Raw genomic sequence first — 9,760 nt, forward strand, 5'->3', positions numbered from 1 at the left:
ATTTGTGCCACATTTTCACAATACAAAAAAAAATAGCAAGCTCGTACAAGAGTGCCGCGCTACGAGCTTGTAGATCTGCACTATTTTTCAACAACTGGTTTAAAATAATGATATATTTGGCGACAGACACAACTTTTTAATAAAACTTAATTTAGTTTAAGTCATATTTTAGTCATCTGAAATGTGTTATTGTTTGTCTAGTTTTTGTTGAATAAAGATTTTAGTCAACTAAATGTACAGATTGTTAATGCATTCAGTCTTAGTTTTACACACACACACACACACACACACACACACACACACACACACACACACACACACACACACACACGTATCCCATGCAGCCCACACTTTGACAAGTTGCTCTAACTATCATAATGTAAGAATGAAGGCGTGGTGAGTATATATTCAGAGTGCATGTATGGTTCATTGACAGGTCATTCACAACACGTCGACCATCACACCAGGGGGTCTGGCTGTTGATTGGATAGGAGGAAACCTATACTGGACTGACCTTTATCATCAGACCATAGGTGTGTCCAAACTAAACGGGTCGTACCCAACAGTCCTGCTCAACACTGACCAGGACCGGCCAGTGGCCATAGCTGTGGATGTACGCTACGGGTAAGAACACTGTGGTGACATCATAAACCACACACTGAATTTATCAACCATCCTGTGAATAGGGCTGTCACGTTTACACTTTTAAGTTGATGATTAATTTATTGTCACACAAATAATTGCTATAACGATTTAATTGTGTTTTTGGCATTGAACATTAAAACATATGAATCAAATGTAATTTCAGATTGCCTTGAAGGCTTCGTAATCAAAAATTGCACAGGACAGATTATGACAATAAATATGCAAAGACATATACTGACTGATATTTAATAGTATATACTTTCAAAAAGAAAGTTAAATTAATACAGATACATTTAAACACGCACGCACGCACGCACGCACACACGCACGCACACCTGACCCTGACAGTGTCTCCCTGACAGATACTTGTACTGGTCAGACATAAGTGACAACAACCCCCACATAGGGAGGATGGGGATGGACGGCACCAACAGGACAGTCATCGTGAAGGAGAAGATCTCTGAGCCCATAGGCCTGACGTTAGACTACATCAATGATCACATATACTGGACCAACGATGGGAAATACATTGAGTTTGCCAACCTGGATGGAACCAACAGACAGACAGGTGCACAACACACACACACACACACACACACACACACACGCACGCAAGCACGCGTGCACACACACACACACACACACACACACATACACATTGTTCACTTTGTTATACTCTAATGTATGTTAAAGCAGTATTTGTAGTACTTTATTCATGCATTTTATAACAATCTGACTCTTTTTATTTGTATTTGGGGTTCTGTGTGTCTGTAGTTGTGAGTCAGGACGACATCTGGACTATTACTGTGTTTGAGGATCACATCTACTGGATAGAAGTGATGAACAGCTCCATCTATAGAGCCAACAAGACTCATGGTATCAACACGACCACAATCATCAGCGAGCTGAACAATCAACGGGACATCCACATCTACCACCCCTCTAGACAACCTGAGGGTCTGTACCACCTGCTGTAACACTCTCATTATTACTCTTCATTATGTTTCATGACTTTTATTTCTTCTGTATTGTTGAATTAATTTATATGTTTTGAAAAGTGTATAAACAACCTGGTGTTGAATACAGGTGCTCCTTAATTATTGTTTTACTTACACACATCGGTGTGTCTCTTGGTTACAACAGCAGGTTTTATAAAGCACTGTTGTAATATATATAGGTGTGTGTTCTCATATTCCTTACATGTGTTGCATGTTTTCTCCACCCTGCAGTGTCTGGTCATCCATGTCAGACCAACAATGGAGGCTGCAGTCACCTGTGTCTGCTCTCACCTGGAGGAGGCTACAAGTGTTCCTGTCCCACCGACTCCTACTTGTCAGATGACGACAAGCAGTGCATGTCCAACTGTACTGCCAGCCAGGTGATTCACCTCAGCTTCACTTGTGTTACTCTGTATGACTTTATCCATTAAAGGAGAATTCTGCATGCTAGAAGCCTCTCTTACCTTTATTTGTAGTTGTTACGTCCCCACCAAAGAGGTCCAGGTGTTATTTTGTGCAAAAGCGCATTATTGGCTATTTCCCCTACCATAAGCCCTCAATGAATTGCATTGAATTGCATTGAATTGAATGGGGCTATGGGGTGTTGTGCTAATTCGCTTATTTCCATCATTTCCATCGCTCAAAAATCAACTTGACTACTTATTTCGATGGAAATAAGCGAATTGGCACAAAACCCCAACCCCCATTGAGGGCTTATGGTAGGGATAAGGGGAAATAGCCAATAATGCACTTTTGCACAAAATAACACCTGGACCTCTTTGGTGGGGACGTAACAACTACAAATAAAGGTAAGAAAGCCTTCTAGTATGGAATTCTCCTTTAAGGACAGGAACCCCTTTTGGTGTTTTAAGCATTATGTTATACTTTAGCTATTGACAAATAGCAGATCTACAAGCTCGTAGCGCGGCACAGAGTGCTGCGCTATGAGCTTGTAGATCTACTATTTGTCAAATATTGTGAAAATGTGGCACAAATCTTTGAATGTATATTCTTTCAGGGCGAACGTTTTTAACTCGTATCTTTGCAGGGATGGTCCCTGGAACAACATATTTTCAGATGGGGGTCGGCGGCCAATTGCATATAATTGTTGGGTTATTTGACATGAAATAGTTTGAGAATCACTGACATAGAAACATAGGTTTTATAGACAACTGTCATGATTTAGAAGACATTCTGTAAAATCTGGTCCTCAGTCCTAAATGGGTTACATGTCTTTGATACATTACTGATTATTATGGACCTGAACCTCTGTCTCCCCCTTCAGTTTGTTTGTCAGAAAGACACGTGCATTCCATTGTCGTGGAGATGTGACTGTGAGGACGAACACGCTGACTGCCGTGAGTAGAGACTGAACCATTACCTCAGTAGTCATGCTTTATTATCACTGTTTATGTATTCTAAAAACACTGATAAATGCTTTATCACAATAATAATAACACAGTATGAATGCATTATAATCTGCTTATAATGCAGTATTATTAAAGTTATAGTAAGCTAAAGCTTACTAAAGCTAAAGTACAAATGACAATAATCACAACATAAATCATTTTATATTGACTCTTAAGGTGAACTTTTATGATAGTGAATGGTGCATTTATATAGCGCCTTTATTGAAAGTGCTTAACCCATTCAGGCCTGACCTCAAAATTAAAAATAAAAAGTTTTCTAAATCATGACAATTTTCTGAAAGATTTGAGGCACAAAAAAATAGCAGACCTACAAGTGCATAGCGTGCCACTCGGTGGCGCGCTATGAGCTTGTAGATCTGCTATTTTTCAATAGCTAAATTATAACGTTAATGTTTAAAACACCAAAAGGGGTTCCCGCGCCAAAATGGGTTAACAATGTGCGTTACACATTCACCCATCCACACACTGATAGCAGAGGAAACCATGCAACTTGGGAGCAGTTCGGGCGGTATTACGCTATTCCGACGTAGTAAAGAAATAAGCAATGAATAAAGTATTCAATCAATCAAAGAAGACTACAGTGAGATATCAAGAGCACTGGGCGTCAACACGGTGAATGTTTCAGTGTGATCGTCCTCCTCTTTCTTACACATCCTAATGAAATTAAAGAATACATTTAAAAAGTAGCATAAGTGGGTGTAGCTTTTATTTATTTACCTGACACCTGCAGGATCACTCCACTCCATGACACTCCATGTGTCCATGGTAACGATAGGTCTGCAGTTCCATGACGACAGGGCCCTGAAAATGACACGCATATTATCATCAGTGATGATTTAGATGACATTCATCGTGTCTCCCAGGCAGTGTTGATTTCATCGACTAATACTAAAACTAAACATGTTCGTCGACTAGCTTTTTCCACTGACGAAAACTACACTAAATGAAAACTAAGCTACGATGACTAAATATATTGACAATTTCGTCAACAAATAAAAACTAGACTAAAATGCTAGGAAGGGACTAGTGGACAAGAGATCCACTATAAGTCATTTTAAAATTAGTTGCATGCTGAAAATAGCCGATCTACAAGCTAACAATGCGTTGCGCTGCGACGCGTTGTGGGCTTGTAGATCAGCTATTTTTGTGTTCAGTGTCTTGCTCAAGGACACTTGGACAATAACACAGGGAGAGCCCGGGATCGAACCGGGAACCTTCCTATTCCAAAGCAGCTGCTTTGCCTCCTGGACCAGTGCTGTCCTGCTAATGACTATACTGAACACACCTGTTTATTTTACTGCTGCCCTGCTAATGACTATACTGAACACACCTGTTTATTTTACTGCTGCCCTGCTAATGACTATACTGAACACACCTGTTTATTTTACTGCTGCCCTGCTAATGACTATACTGAACACACCTGTTCATTTAACTGCTGCTAATGCCCTCACAGTACATACCTGTACTGACAGACAGACAGACACGTTATATCCATCCATCTTCAATAACACTTCCAACAGAGATTTCCAGACTTCATTTCCAGTGTATCGTTAATTTATTCATTATTTTTCCCCTCAGCTCTCCAACTAAAACCAACTCACAACTCAACAGGTGAACAAAATTGAAACTGATTTTTATATTGTATTGTCCAAGGTATTGTAATGAATGTAATCCGTTCTTACTGCTTATTACTCTGTGCAGAGTCCGAAGATGTCAGGTTGGTGGGAGGGACCAGTAACTGTACTGGTATACTGGAGATGAAACACCAGGGAGAGTGGAGACCGGTGTTGGCTTGGTTTGACTGGAACAGGATGTCATCATCTGTAGTGTGTAGACAGTTGGATTGTGGATCTGCTCTTTCAACAGAATTTGCTTCTAGTTCTACACGTCAACCAGGATGGGTGATTCCATCTTCCTGTGTTGGCTCTGAGTCTTCACTGATGGAGTGTGGACCAGTAAAGTCGTATAATTCCATTCTTACACTGAAGCTCAACTGTTCAGGTAAAAGGAATAAACAGTATATGCATTAACAATGTAAAAGTTGTGTTATCATCAACATGCTATTTAGAATATGCCTTTCCTCTTCATGTGAAGTCCACAATTAATTAATTAATTAATTAATTAATGTGTGATCGGAATACACTAAGTAAGCATGAATTGTAGTCAACAAACACGTTAAAGAATCACACAAGTAGAAACAAGTGTAGAGGGAACCCTGTAGTGCCTAAAAGATACTAGGAAACATTTCACTGCTTGTACTTGTATACGTTAGTTCCAGCGGAACCTTCAAAATAAGGGTTTCACTGAAAAACGCTGGCAGTTGGGGAAGAATTAATGAATACCTGACAAGGGATGTGTTAAAGCAGGCGGACTGTTTCACTTCCGGTTCACTGCCTTTACATCGGTTACCTAGCAACAGAGACCTATTAGTGGCCATCGGCCGTACAGCACAGAGACGAAGTTGAATGCAATATAAAACTAAACATTTAAAAAACTTGTCTAGTGATGTAAACACAAAAATAAAACCACTCATGATGTCATGTGGCAGCCAAATGGACTGTTTGTACAATGTTTGTTTCAGGAATGCGAAGCGCCCCATCACTTCACACAAGTGTGATTTAAAAAGGTCACACCCGTGTGAAGTAAGGGGCGCTCTTATCATCTTACAACATCAATTACAACATAATGTTTGTTTAACATAACCCCCCCCCCCCCCCTCTCTCTCTCTCTCTCTCTCTCTCTCTATCTCTCTCTCTCTCTCCAGAGTCTGTGAGGTTGGTGGATGGTCCTAGTGTGTGTTCAGGCAGAGTGGAGGTGAAGTCTAATGAGTCATGGGCCTCAGTGTGTGAAGGTGACTTTGACCAGCAGGATGCAGAGGTGGTCTGTAGGGAGCTTGGTTGCGGAGCTGCTTCGGCCCTCAAGGGAGCGCTCTATGGAGAAGTGAACACTCCAATATCATGGACCAAAGAGTTCCAGTGTGAAGGCACTGAGTCTGCTCTCCTGGACTGTAGAGCCTCAAACTCAACCAGAAACACCTGTTTGCCTGACAAGACTGTTGGACTCACCTGCTCAGGTAAAGACAAGCTACACCCTGCAATCATTTTTGAGGGGTGCTAGCTATAGGATAGTAGTATAGGCTAGTATAGTTCTGTGTCTGTGTGTGCCACATAATTGAGGCTAAAAGTGAGGACAGAAAAGTGAGGACGCCAATTGTGCTTGGCCGGAATGTGATGATGTATGATGATAAGAGCCCCCCTCACTTCACACAAGTGTGATCTTTCATGTTTATTATAAAGTGATACTGTTTAAATGTTTACTCACCTGTCTCTTTACAGTGGTTGATGATGTCAGGTTGGTGGGAGGAACCAGTACCTGTTCTGGTATACTGGAAATAAAACACCAGGGAGAGTGGAGATCAGTGGACGGCGGGTTTCACTGGAACCTGCAGTCCTCATCTGTAGTGTGCAGACAATTGGACTGCGGCTCTGCCGTTTCAACAGAAAGGACTTCTGGTTTCACACAACAACCTGTATGGAGGATTACACCTTACTGTGTTGGGTCTGAGTCTTCACTGAGCGTCTGTGTCATAATGGAGAATCATGTCACACGGAAAGGTTTGATTACAGGCAAACCCACTGTGAACTGTTCAGGTAACACAATGACAGCAGTCCTTACAGTCTCTCATTTCATCTCTGTGCGTGTATGTATGTGCGCTTGCGTGCGTGTGTGCGTAAGTGTCTTCGTGCTTGTGTGTGCATGTGTGTTTATGCGTGTGTGCATGCTTATGAGTGCAGTGACTAGAAAAGGCCTTTAGTCTCATGAGCTACTAGGGAAGATCTCGTGATGATGATGATGATGATGATGATTAGTTATTTGTGTTTTGATTTATTGATTATATATTTCCATATGAATTACTTTATTTTAGAATGAAAGAACACCGTTTGTTTAGGGTTTCAGTAAAACAACGTTAACTTTCCTCTGATGTGATTAGATTCAATTTGCATCCATAATGCATTCATACATTCTCTTGTAGATCACTAACATCATTGTATAATCACTCTCTCTCTCTTTCTCTCTCTCTCTCTCTCCAGAGTCTGTGAGGTTGGTGGATGGTCCTAGGTTGTGTTCAGGCAGAGTGGAGGTGAAGTCTAATGAGTCGTGGGCCTCAGTGTGTGAAGGTGACTTTGACCAGCAGGATGCAGAGGTGGTCTGTAGGGAGCTTGGTTGCGGAGCTTCTTCGGCCCTCAAGGGGGCGCTCTATGGAGAAGTCAAGGCTCCAATGTGGGCCAAAGAGTTCCAGTGTGAAGGCACTGAGTCAGCTCTCCGGAACTGTGGAGCCTCAAACTCATCCAGAAACACCTGCTCATCGGACAAGTCTGTTGAACTAACCTGCTCAGGTAAAAGACACCTTTTAATTTGGATAATCATTTTATAATGAGAGTAATACCATGTTTTTTCCCCTTGCATGTTAATCCCCCCCCCCCCCCCCCCCCCCCCCACTTGATAGTGGGTGCAGCAGATTAACTCAACAACGGCACCGCTCACTTCACACTGGGGTGTGATTTTATTTTTGATGCCCAGCTTTGTGGATCTGTGTGAACACAAACATTGGCTGATGATTGGCTGATCACCCAATAGTGATGATTTGATTGGCTGAGCACAGAATGTGATGTGTGATGGTGCATGATGATAAGAGCGCCCTTTCGTGTGAAGTGAGGACGCCACAAGTGATTAGCCTTGAGGATTAGCCTTGAGGACTTGAGATAAAAAGGACTTGAGGACAGAAAAGTTAAGATAGAAATTGTGAATGGCCAGAATGAGATGATGTATGAAGATAAGAGTGCCCCTCACTTCACATGGTTGTGATTTATTTATTTATTTATTTATTTATTTATGTATTTTATTTATTTATTTATTTATTTATTTATTTATTTATTTATTTATTGCGTGTACTCTCTTGTCTCTACAGAGTCTGATGATGTCAGGTTGGTGAGAGGAACCAGTAACTGTGCTGGTATACTGGAGATGAAACATCAGAGAGAGTGGAGACCAGTGGATGGTTGGTCTGACTGGAACCTGCAGTCCTCATCTGTAGTGTGTCGACACCTTGGCTGTGGCTCTGCCATTTCAACAGAGAGGAGTTCTGGTGTTACACATCAACCTGCATGGAGGATAACACCTCACTGTGTTGGGTCTGAGTCTTCTCTGAGTGACTGTGGAAATAAGATGTCTTCCACCTCCTTGTACGTACTGGAGGTGAACTGTTCAGGTAACAAACTACTACTTCAACGACAGTAATGTCTGACAAAGCCACGGGAAACACTGGCCCTGATCAATTATTAAACCATTCAGAGCCATTATTTGCTGTTTGTGAAAATAACATGTGTGGAATGTTCTAATGGGGCATTATGCCTTACTATACTATTATGCTACAGTATGTAACATTCATCTTGCACATAATGTCTCTGGGCTTGTTATTGCTTTCATTTTTCTTGTTTTATTATGCCTTTATCGTCAGTGACTTGAAATCTCTCTCTCTCTCTCTGTCTCCAGAGTCTGTGAGGTTGGTGAATGGTCCTAGTGTGTGTTCAGGCAGAGTGGAGGTGAAGTCTAATGAGTCTTGGGTCTCAGTGTGTGAAGGTGACTTTGACCAGCAGGATGCAGAGGTGGTCTGTAGGCAGCTAGGATGTGGGCCTCCTTCAGTCCTCCAGGGGGCGTTCTATGGAGAAGCCAATGTTTCAATGTGGACCAAAGAGTTCCAGTGTAAAGGCAACGAGTCTGTTCTCCTGGACTGTGGAACTTCAGACTCAACTAGAAACACAAGCTCACCTTACAAGTCTGTTGGACTCACCTGCTCAGGTAAAAGACAGGCTAAACATTTGGTTTGAAACTTTGGATTATTATTTCATGAATAAATAAATATGAATCTTTACTGTTTACTCTCTGGTCTCTGTACAGAGTCTGACAATGTCAGGTTGGTGAGGGGAACCAGTAAGTGTATTGGAATACTGGAGATGAAACACCAGGGAGAGTGGAGACCAGTGGATGGTCGGTCTGACTGGAACCTGAAGTCATCATCTGTAGTGTGTCGACAGCTGGAGTGTGGCTCTGCTGTATCAAGAGAAAGGACTTCTGCTTCTACACATGAACCTGTATGGTGGATTTCAGCTTCCTGTGTTGGGTCTGAGTCTTCACTGAGGGAGTGTGGAACAAAGAAGTCTGGCAATTCCACTGCCAGACTGGAGATTATCTGTTCAGGTAAAACAATGACTTCAACAATGACACATTTACATTATCTCATCTATCTGTCAGTACAATATCTTATAATTAAACTGGTCATACAGTCAAATCTACTGTATTACCAATTTCAGCCAATCGCCTCTGTCTTGTTCCAGATCTGCTGTTTAAGCCTATCATCACCTTTGTACGCTCCATTTCTGAAAGCCAGCAGCAGGAGCTGCATGTGATCAGCTGCTCCACCAACACAACATCACTGGATACAACACAAGACACAACACCACTGGATACAACACAACACACACCACTGGATACGACACAACACACATCACTGGATACGACACAACACACATCACTGGATACGACACAACACACATCACTGGCTACAACACAACACACATCACTGGATACGACACAACACACATCTCTGGCTACGACACAACACACATC

At 41.8% G+C, this 9,760-nt stretch overlaps 1 long non-coding RNA gene across 1 annotated transcript; it reads right to left on the bottom strand.

The window, feature by feature from the left end:
- Nucleotides 1-1,025: 1,025 nt before the first annotated feature.
- LOC306927745 lies at nucleotides 1,026-5,055 on the bottom strand. The gene is made up of 3 exons (XR_013790573.1): nucleotides 4,756-5,055; nucleotides 3,791-3,874; nucleotides 1,026-1,188 (listed from the first exon to the last, which is right to left on the bottom strand). It is a non-coding gene; the product is annotated as an uncharacterized lncRNA (long non-coding RNA).
- Nucleotides 5,056-9,760: the final 4,705 nt, after the last annotated feature.

This window comes from Electrona antarctica, assembly GCF_951216825.1.
Source record: "Electrona antarctica genome assembly, chromosome: 8".
NCBI classification, from domain to species: domain Eukaryota; kingdom Metazoa; phylum Chordata; class Actinopteri; order Myctophiformes; family Myctophidae; genus Electrona; species Electrona antarctica.